At 46.0% G+C, this 11191-nt stretch overlaps 1 protein-coding gene across 6 annotated transcripts in view; it reads left to right on the top strand.

Annotated features, from left to right (window-relative positions):
* Positions 1 to 3053: 3053 nt before the first annotated feature.
* Positions 3054 to 11191, top strand: part of ARHGEF37 (Rho guanine nucleotide exchange factor 37) — a 49410-nt gene continuing 41272 nt past the window's right edge. For 2 of the 6 annotated variants that reach the window (XM_011223547.3, XM_019798487.2), the window contains exons 1-2: positions 3259 to 3470; positions 10322 to 10390. The gene's annotated coding sequence lies outside the window, so the exon portion shown is untranslated. Of the gene's footprint in view, positions 3226 to 3258; positions 3494 to 10321; positions 10391 to 11191 lie in introns of those variants that run through there. The other 4 variants (XM_034656898.1, XM_019798488.2, XM_019798490.2 and 1 more) reach the window with 4 other exon arrangements.

The following is an 11191-nucleotide window of genomic DNA, read 5'->3' as shown; positions in this document are numbered from 1 at the left end:
TCTTCAGTTTGTTTCTCATAGTCCATAGTCTCTCATGTTTCATTCCCCCTTCTGATTACCCCCCTTTTCTTTATCCCTTTCTTCCCCTACCGATCCTCCTAGTTCTTATGTTCCATAGATGAGAGAAATCATATGATAATTGTCTTTCTCTGCTTGACTTATTTCACTTAGCATTATCTCCTCCAGTGCCGTCCATGTTGCAGCAAATGTTGAGAATTCGTTCTTTCTGATAGCTGAGTAATATTCCATTGTATATATGGACCACAGCTTCTTAATCCAGTCATCTGTTGAAGGGCATCTCGGCTCCTTCCATGTTGGCTATTGTGGACAATGCAGCTATGAACATTGGGGTGCATATGGCCCTTCTCTTTACTACGTCTGTATCTTTGACTCCCACAACTTCTTAATGCACACTCACTCATCCACCCAGTCAATAAAACTCATTCAGCATCTACTGTATACAAGGCAAGATGCCAGGCACCGAGAGGAATCCAAAGATCAATAAGCTACAGTCCTCACAGTATACCGTAGAATTTTGAATTAGGTAAATGTATTTTCTCTCCAAAAGAGAAATTAAAAATTGATCACTCTGTGAAGGGTAGAAGTGAAGAGGAATTCTATCTTTGAGTTAGTGTCACTGGGGGCAAGATGATGTCCATTTCTTTGTGAATGTTCTAGAAACCAATCCCTCCCCAAATAATTGGATTCCTTTGTTAGAGGTTTCCAGTTGAAAACAAACAAGTCGCTCTCCAGAGCACTGAGAAAAGAATGACTTTTCAGAAGTTGGCCATTAGATTGGTGCCCATCAAAGTATTCGTCACTAGGATAAGCAATAGGGCACTAGTGTCAGTACTTTAGGAATTTAATTCAAAGACACCCCAGAGTCCTCAAACAAAATCTAAGAAACACCAGTTTCAAATGAAAATACTATCCAGCTTGTCTCCTTTTCCTCAAGTTACCAAATAAATACTTCTCGGGGGCATGGAACCCTGTTACCTCTGGGACCCCAGTAATATAGCAATTGCCCAGGGAGTGTTGGCACTGTGTCTGAAATCACAGAATACTCAACACAAGCAAGGAAGAAGGGCACACATTAGTAGCATAAGGTGGAACAGGCAGAGCAGATGATTCCATACTCCTAAGAAAAGACTGGTCACCGCCCCCCCCCCGCCACTTTACAGGAGCAGAACTGAGGTGCGGAGCACTCAAGACCCTCCCCACAAACAAGAATTCTGATTTAGAAATCAGCCTTGCTTCAGGGTCAGGTCTTTATTCCGTAGGGGCTTTGAATAGGTCACCTAACCACTCTAGCATTCCATTTCCCTTCAGAATTCCTTCAGAATGGGAAAGAAACCTAGAGATCCTTAAACCAGTCTTTAACTTTACCAGACTCTTCTTTGAAGCATTCCTGATAAGCCTCTCTGCTTGAATGCTGATGTTAAAAAAAAAAAAATTATTGTAGTTGACATGCTATGTTATATTTTGGGGGGGTTTGTTATTTTAAAGTTTATTTATCTATTTATTTTTTGGTAATCTCTACACCCAGCATGGGGCTCAAACTCACAACCCTGAGATCAAGAGTCACATGCTCTCCCAACAGTCAGCCAGGCGCCCTGCAGTGTTAGATTTTGAATGTCGACCTTTAGTGGCAGGATGCTCGCTCTCTCCAGGCACTGATGCCACTTTTGAAATGTTCTGTTAGAGAAGTTCTTCCTTACATGTTGCAATGTGTGCCTTATAGATTTCCCCATGCTAGTGACTTCTCAGGTCATACACATGAAGTCTGATCCATGGATCAGAATGCTCTCAAATTCCTTTGCTTTTCTTGACTACAGACTAAACCACCCCTTTCCCCCTTCTGTTGTTCTCATCCATCACATTCAAGACACAGCCCCATTTTGGTCTTCACGTTTTTTATTTTTGGGTTTTCTTTTTTAAGCTTTTATTTATCAGAGAGAAAGCACACACGAGAGATCACAAGTGGTGGGGAGGGGCAGAGGGCGAAACAGACTCTCCACTCTGAGCAGGGAGCTGGAGGGGGGTCTTGATTCCAGGACCCTGAGATCATGACTTGACCCAAAGGCAGCCGCTTAATCTACTGAGCCACCCAGAAGCCCCTGGTCTTCACGTTTTTCTGGATGTAGAGTCGTGGTTAAGCAACCAGAGGCCTCCAACAGTCTGAATTTGAATACTGGTTCTGTTGCTTAGTAGTTCTGTAGCAGTGGGCAAGTTACTTGCATTTTTCTGGCCTCGGTTCTTCTAAAATGAGGATAATAGTAACAATAATGGTAAGAAGCAGCATGCGTATTTTGTACAGAAGTTGTGAATGAGATAAATGAGAAAACACAAGTAAAATGTTTAGTATAGTGCCTGGCACTTAGTAAGCAATATTGCTATTGCTATCACTAATAATAATAAATAATAAGCCCTAATAATGAGAATAATTAGAACCGACAACATTTAGGAAAGTTAATCTAGTCGATTCCTGACCCCACAAACAAGGTTTGTTTTCCCGGATATGAAACTTTTTCATAGCAATTATCACTTTTCAATGTCAGTGTTCAATGTCTGACCACCCTCAGCCCCCCCCCCCACGGAGGGCGGGGACCTTGTCTGCCACTCTCACTGCTGAATAATTAGGGTCTAGAACAGTGTTCCATTTCACAGCAGGGAGAGAGTGGACGGATAACTTTATATCAGAGGAAAGGAGACTGGGGTGCAGGGAGACTGGCAGATTTGCCTAAGATTGAGCACGTGGGAGAGCTGGGTAAGACTCGAAGGTCTTACTTAGGCAGCGGACACTGGGAATGAAATCGAGTTCCAGCCCTAACATCTGGTGCTTCGAGCAGAGGCACGCCTATATAGATTTTCAGTGATCCAGGGGTCAACATTCCCCCTGGGTGGTCTAAGCGCTGGCCGGTGTTTTGGGGGTGCCGAGCCCGGGCAAGAACGCGGCTAAACGGGAAGGCACGGGTGGGTGCCCCCGTCCCTTCCCGGAGGCGCGGCGCTCACAGCCGCCCCAGCTCTCCGCGCTGGCGGCGGGCCAGGTCAACCCGGGCCGGGCCGGGCCGGGTCCCGGGAGCAGCGAGTGGAAAACAACCTGGCCGCAGACAATTGACAAAGGCGCGCGAGCGGGCCGCCCCTCCGCGGCGCACGCACGCAAGCAGCGTGGGCAGAGCCGCGCCCGCCCGCGCCCTCTGGGGGACCCGCGGCGCCGAGGCCCAGGTGCGGAGCGTGTCGGGGAGCCGGGGNCCGGGCGCCCGAACTCTGTGCGGGGAGTGCGTCCCGCGGTAGGGGCGGGGTCGACGGGCCGGGCGCGGAGGGGCGCGGGAAAGCCGCCGCCGCTCGCGGCCGAGCGGGGAGGTGGGGGACGCGGGAGCCGAGACACCCCGCCCCAGGAGGCGCGGCCGAGCTTTGTGTCTTGGGCCTGACGGAAATGCAAGCAACCTGATCCACGTGACCTCTTACAGGTGAGGCGCTAAGGCCCAGAGAGGTAGGTGGTCTAGAAAAAACTATTATTTCATGCGTCGGTTTGTTTATACCTGTCCGCTTCAGTGTCGGATTTGGGGTGACTTTTAATAAGAACCCATAGGTTAAAACAATGGGAAAATACAAACAGTATTAAAGAATCCTTGCCAAGGAAAATGTAATTATGACTACAGGCCAGGGGAAAAGAGAAAGGAAATTTGCAGTCCCTATGTTGCGCTGCCTTGGCCCAACACCCCCAGAAAAGTAGTGCCAAAGCTGGGACCAGAAACCTAACTGTCGGCCTCCCCCGGGCTACAGTGCTCCCTGCACAGTGAGCACCCGGAACTTGGAGGGGAATGGAGAAACAGCAACCTGCCCATGGGCTTCGCCTTCTTGGGATCCTGGACCCCTGAGAAATCTGGGGTCCCACAGAGGGGTTCACACATAACCTTGCACACAGTTTCAGATTTGCCATGAAGCATTCTGCTGTAAGAAATGACGGAAGGCCGGCACTCAGGCTGTGCTGTTAAGAGCAATTTCTTGCTCTGTTAAAGGGAGGCAGCCTGGAAAGAAGCGAGTACCTGCTGTCAGCCCAGACAGTGTGCTGACCCCGCTCGCTATGTGATCTTGGACACATAGTTTAACCTCTCCAAGGCCCAGGTTTTTTATTTTGTTTTTTTTTTTTTCTTTCAAGATTTTATTTAAATTCAAGTTAGTTCACATATATAGTATAGTATTAGTTTCAGCCCAAGGCCCGGTTTTATCTGTAAAATAGAGATAAGATTGTCTGCTTCATCCTTCAAGTTATTGTCAGACTTAGGAACCAACGCTGAGCCCAGCGTCTGCCACGGAGGGAGTGCTCCGTGAAAGTGCTGGTGCGCAGAACCCAGTGGCTCACAGCTGTGCCAGTTAGAAAGGATGATGACCTGGAAGAAATTGGGCTGTATCTGAAATAAAACAAAATTTAAATTATAAACAGGAAACTGTAAAGTGAACCCTATTATGACTTACAAATGACAGCACAGATCTTGGTGGTGATAATCTAAATAAAAGTGCAACAATGCAGCACATCACTCTTTGGCCTAAGGTGAAATGCTGAAAATAGAAACCAGCAAATATTCTAACAAGGACTGTTTATTGGGCCTTGCTTGCCTCTTTTGAGTGGAATCAGCACCTGTATAGCTTGTTTTTAATTAAGAGGAAAGAGGAGGGCGACGTGGGGACCTGGGCAACCCCCAGTCTTGCCAGGTGGTGGGGGCTCAGCTGAGTTTCTGCCAGGGTGCCGGGGTTGCTGGCAGTTGGCTCTCATTCCTCTTGGATCAGCAGCTTGTCGTGGTAAACAGAGCCTTGGTTGATTGTGTTCTAGATCAAATAAATGGCTTTTTATTTAACCGATGGGGGTGTTTGCTTGAGTGCTATAATTGAAGCAAAATGCCATTTGTTGAACTTGATTGTCCAAAGCCTATTGCTTGTTTATTGGAGGTTTATTTTTTAAGATTTTATTTATTTGACTTATGTATAGAGAGAGAGAGCGCGAGCGAGCGTGTGTTTGCAGAAGGGGGGAGGGGCAGAGGGGGAGGAAGAAGCGGACTCCCCAATGAGCAGAGACACCCCCCCCAGACCCCCGGGACCAAAGCCCCAAGCCCAAAGCAAGCACTTAACTGTCTAAGCCACCCAGGGACCCCAGGCTTAAGAGTTTTAAAATCTACTGATCCAAAATTGTGAGGACAGGGCCAGGGCAGGCCTACTTACCTATAAAAAGAACTGTTCTTACAAAATACTGTGTTGTCTCCTTTCTCTGCCATTTTAGGCCTTGCAAATAGAGTCAGGGAAATATGGCTTAGGGCAAATAGCTGCTATTTAATTTGGGTTAAGACACACATTACCTGCCTGGTGGTTTACATTCCTCTCCACGTGTTTATAAAGGAGAGTTTTTCCTCAGAAACAGAATGTGTGTGTGTGATGTCTCTTGCCCCCCTCTCTGCCTCCCCTTAGCCTGTCATTTCTCAACCCAGAGAAGTCCTTTTTCTGCAAGCTCAGTGACTTTGGCAAGTTCCTTCCCTTCCTGGCTTTGTGGCCTGATTTTGTTTCACAGTAGCTCTGTTAGAAAGGTTTTTGTTTTTGTTTTCTTTTAAGTAGGTTCCACACCCAGTGTCGAGCCCAACATGGGCTTACATGGGCTTGAACTCACGACCCTGAGATCAGACCTGAGCTGAGATCAAGAGTCGGCCACTTAACTGACTGAGCCACCCTGGCAACCCTGTTTTGTTTTTTCAAAGTAAGCTCTACACTTGGGGCTTAAACTCAGGACCCCCAGATCAAGAGTAGCACGCTCTACCAACTGAACCAGCCAGGTGCTCCTCGAAAGTTTCCTCTGTTTTGACCTTAAACATTTGGTGCTCCATAGGATGACATAGAGCAAACATACTCTCCCCGCCCAAGGCTCTTTCTTCTTTGAACACAGCCCACGGACCCCTTTCATGTTTCTCCCTCCAGACTCGCTGCCTTCATTCCTTCAACATTTCTTTGGTAGGATGAGATTAAAAGCAGAATTTCTCAAGAAATGATCTATAGATGATCTATAGACTACTTGCATCAGAATCACCCAGGGGCTTGTGGAAATGCCCCATCCTTGACCTCCTGGATCAGAATCTGCAAGGGTGGGGGCAAGAATTTGCATACCTGAGAAGTGCTCTAGGGGATTCTTCTGCACCTTTGGTTCTCTGTGTGGGTGCTGGGGGTAGGGATTGGTAGTGGGGGACTGTATACTCCTTATCAATTCCATATTATTTGTCTAAATTACGTAATGAGTGAGAGCTTCTTCTGTACTTTGAACAAACCATGATATCCAAGGAAAACATATGGGTAGCAAGTAAGCGCTTGAAAAGATGCTCAAGATAATTCATTATTAAGGAAATGCACGTTGAAACCACATTGAGGTGTCACTTCCCACCTATGAGGACGGCTAAAATTAGAAAGACTGACTATAGCAAGCATTGATAAGGATGTGGAACTAGAACTTGTATGAACTACTGGTGGAAATGTAAAATGGTACAACCACTTTTTACTTTATTTTTTTATTAAAATTTTATTAAAATTTTTTAAATTTTATTTATTTATTTGAGATAGGGAGAGAGAGTGAGTGAGAGAGCAGGAGCAGAGGAGCAGAGGGAGAGAGAGAAGCAGGCGCCCACTGAGCAAGGAGCCCAATGTGGGGCTTGATCCCAGGACTCTGTGATCATGACCTGAGCTGAAGGCAGACGCTCAACCATTGGAGCCATTCAGGCAGCCCCACAACCACTTTTTTAAACTTTGACATTTTCTTAAAAAGTTGAGTATACACCTGTCCCGTGATCCAGACGTTTCATCCCTAGGTCTGGCCTTACTGAATTAGAGAAATAGAAAACAGCCAATTGTTTATCTAGTGGGTAAACACGCTGTGCTGTGTCCCTGCAATTGAATACTGCTCAGCATGAAAAAGCAACGAACTGTTGATACATGCGACAACATGGATAGATCTCAAAATAATTTTGCTGAAAAGAGAAGAAGCCATACCAAAAAGAGTACGTACTCTGTAATTCCGCTTACGTAAAATTCAAGGGGGGTTGCTGTCTCTCCCCTGATCTTGAACTTTTCTTTTTTTTTTTTTTTTAAGATTTTATTTATTTATTTGACAGAGAGACAGCCAGTGAGAGAGGGAACACAAACGGGGGAGTGGGAGAGGAAGGAGCAGGCTCTCAGCAGAGGAGCCTGATGTGGGGCTCGATCCCAGGACTCTGGGATCACGCCCTGAGCCGAAGGCAGACGCTTAACGACTGAGCTATCCAGGTGCCCCTGATCTTGAACTTTTCGGTGGCTCTCCAGAGTTGTGTGTGATTGTATTAGTCCACCTCCACTTGTTACAGGGTCACCGGCCATTTGATCTGCCAGCGTTTATATATGTCATTCATTCATTCAATTAACTGAGCACCTACTGTGTGCTTGATCTAGAGTAGACACTAGGTAGTGTGTTGGTGCATCAAATAGACATGATCCATAGGGGTGCCTGGGTGGCTCAGTCGGTTAAGCGTCTGCCTTCGGCTCAGGTCATGATCCCAGGGTCCTGGGATCAAGTCCTACATCGGGGTCCTTGCTCAGTGGGGAGTCTGCTTCTCCTCCTGCCTGCTGCTCCCCCTGCTTGTGCTTGCTCTCTCTCTCTCTCTCTCTCTGACAAATAGGTAAAATCTTTAAAAAAAAAAGAAGACAGGATCCCTTCCCTTGTGGAGCTTACCCTTTATTGAATGAACCAGTATAACAAAGAGAATAAGAAAAATAATTACTGGGGGAAAGGAGTGCTTATTTGGAAGGGGTATGGGAATCAGAGAAAACTTGTCTGGGTTTCAAGCAGAGAAGTAAAGCAGTAAGTTTCATGTTTTTGAAACACCACTCCACTCTGGTGCTGTGCAGCCAGTCAGGACACTGTTAACACTAGACCAGGAGAAAGGTGGTAGAGGTTTAGACTCGGGTGGTCTTGGAGGTGGAAAGTACTGAAGGAACTGATGGATACCCTTAATCAAACTGGGCAGATCCCAGAGGTTGACACTGATCAGCATTCTTTTTTTTTTTTTTTAAAGATTTTGTTTATTTATTTGACAGAAAGACAGCCAGCAAGAGAGGGAACACAGCAGGGGGAGTGGGAGTGGGAGAGGAGGAAGCAGGCTCCCAGCGGAGGAGCCCAATGCGGGGCTCGATCCCAGGACCCTGGGACCACACCCTGAGCTGAAGGCAGACACTTAACAACTGAGCCACCCAGGCACCCCTGATCAACATTCTTTGAATTGTGTAGTTTTATGAGTTCCTTAAAAAGATTTTATTTATTTGAGAGGAAGAGAGAGAGAGAGGACTCAAGAGCAGGAGGAAGAAGAAGCAGACCCCTGCTGAACAGAGAGCCCAATGCAGGGATCAGTCCTAAGACGCTGAGATCATGACCTGAGCCAAAGGCAGACTCTTAACCAACTGAGCCACCCAGGCATCCCTACTTTTCTCAGTTTTTAGTTCATATTACTGTCCTGTGGTCCCCTCCACCACCACCCCTAGCTCTCAGCCTCCATCACCCACGTCTTGCTCCTTAGAGAGACTCTTTAGAAAAAAAGACATCAGGGGGCGCCTGGGTGGCACAGCGGTTAAGTGTCTGCCTTCGGCTCAGGGCGTGATCCCAGCATTATGGGATCGAGCCCCACATCAGGCTCCTCCGCTATGAGCCTGCTTCTTCCTCTCCCACTCCCCTTGCTTGTGTTCCCTCTCTCACTGGCTGCCTCTATCTCTGTCTCTTGCTGGGTCAGTTACACTAGCATACAGCATTCCTTTGATTCCACTGGCCTAGTTGCCTTTCAGTAAGGGAATGAGGATAGTCTGGTATGACCTGTTATTCTGTTTTTGTTTTTTGCTAGCCTATGCTGGCTCCCAATGATGTCTCTTTCCCTTTCTAAAGGCCGAGGGACCATCTGTTTTACTCAAGTGGCAGAAACCCAGATCAGAATGGCTAAGGCCAAAGAGGGGTGGGGAAAGAAAATGTATTAGCTCCTAAAAAAATTCAAAGGCAGGGACACCTGGGTGGCTCAGTTGGTTAAGTGTCTGCCTCTTGATTTTGGCTCAGGTCGTGATCACAGGGTCATGAGATTGAGCCCCTGATCTCAGGGTTGTGAGATCAAGCTCTGTGTCGGAGTCAGCTTAAGAGTCTCTCTCTCTCCCTCTCCCTGCACTCTAAAAAATCCAAAAGCAGTCAGTCTCCATCATGGCTGGACTGAGTAATGTCATCAGGGCTCAGTCTCATGGTCCCTCAATCCTTAGCTCCATTTCTTTGGTGTTAGCTGGATTCTGAGTCAGGCTCTGGTGTGTCATTCCTATTACTTATTATTATCATCATGATCAGCTGTTCTCACCATCTGCTTGAATATGACCAGCCAAGTGTCCTTAGACAATTTCTTGATCCATTGGATCCATGGTAATGCTGTCCTTTACGGTTTAACAGTAGTAATAACAAAAGCAACTGCTACGATTATTGAGAGCTTACCTTGTACCAGGTACTCTGTTAGACACTTTACATGGATTATCTCATGAAATTTTATAACCACCCTGTAAAGAAGGTTAATAATTATCCCAGGAAAGCCAGCCAATTGATTGCAGAATCAGAATTTGAAATCGGGTTTTCTGGCTCTAGGGTGTGGGTTCCAAGCCTTCACAATGCCTTTTGAAGTTCCTCTTTAGGCCTAAGAAGAGAAAAAGCAAAGCCATCAAATAGTGTGCCTATTTCTTACTTTTTCTGAACATCAATCTTAAAATATACATGACAATCATAATAGGGGCAGAGGTTTAGAAGTTATTCTTATAATTTTGTCAAACTCAAATCCTTCTGGGTTTTTAGAGTTTTGGAAACTCTTTGTATAGGACCCTTCTCCTTGACTATTGTATATGTCTTTATAAACCAGGCACGTCAGGGGGGACCCCAGTGTGGCCACTCTTATTTCTATAGGTGTTTCCTCCCTTTGTTTTTCTTTTTCTTTTTTTCTTTAAGATTCATTTATTTTTATTTGAGGAGGTGGGCAGAGGGAAAGGGAAGGAAGAGAATCCCAAGCAGACTCCCCACTGAGTGCAGAGCCCAACCCTGAGATCCCACAACCCCTGAGACCATCACCTGAGCCAAAAGCAGGTCTCTTAACCAACTGAGCCACCCAGGTGCCCCTAGTTCTATGTCTTAGTTGAGGTGGTAGTTACACAAATCTAATGTGATAAAATGGCATGAAACAGTTCATTCAAGAAAAGTATACCAATGCCAATTTCCTGGTTTTGATATTGTGCTATATTTAAATAACAGGTAACCATCGGAGGACCCTGGTGAGGGGTGCACACGAACTCTGGTACTTTCCTTGCCACTTCCTGTTGAGTAAGTCTTTAAGTCTTATACCTGTCTGTGTCTTTTTCAAAATAAAAAGTTAAAAAAATATTACATAGCTTATCTACTATCTTTGCAGCTCTCTCTGGACAAGTACCGCTCAGAAGCCTGGGAGAGCAGGCTGAGTGTCCCTATTTCATTTCCTGGTCTGGCCTGATAAGGAGGCTTGTTTCAGAGGACAAGCTTGGGAAACGTGGCTTTCCTTATAGTCCAGACGTGCTCAGTCCTGGGATCTCTTTCATGTCCCATGATAGGCAATTTATTTATTTATTTTTAAAGATTTTATTTATTTATTTGTCAGAGAGACAGCACAAGCAGCGGGAGCAGCAGGCAGAGGGAGAAGCAGGCTCCCCGCTGAGCAAGGAGCCCAATGCAGGACTTGATCCCAGGACCCTGGGATCATGACTTCAGTCAACGGCAGACGCTTAACTGACTGAGCCACCCAGGCGTCCCAATGATAGGCAGTTTAGAACCAAAATCAGTTTAGTCCTCTGCACTCTCTCTCTCTCTCAAATAAATAAATAAATAAAATTAAAAAAAAAAAAAGGACACAGAACTATTCCATGACCGCAAAGTTCTCCCTGGTGTTCTATCTTTATAGTCACACCCTCCTCCCTAACCAGGCGACCACTAATCTGTTCCCTGTCTCTATAATTTTGTACGTGACATAAATGGAATCACAGTGCATGACCTTTTGAGATTAGTTTTTTTTAGGCAGTATAATAGCCTCAAGAGCCATCCAGGTTACTGAAGTTTATCAGTAGTTCATTCCCTGCTCTTTCTGGGTATCCA

Source organism: Ailuropoda melanoleuca, chromosome 3 (assembly GCF_002007445.2).
Source record: "Ailuropoda melanoleuca isolate Jingjing chromosome 3, ASM200744v2, whole genome shotgun sequence".
In the NCBI taxonomy this organism is placed as follows: domain Eukaryota; kingdom Metazoa; phylum Chordata; class Mammalia; order Carnivora; family Ursidae; genus Ailuropoda; species Ailuropoda melanoleuca.
This window is presented reverse-complemented; position numbering and strand designations above follow the sequence as displayed.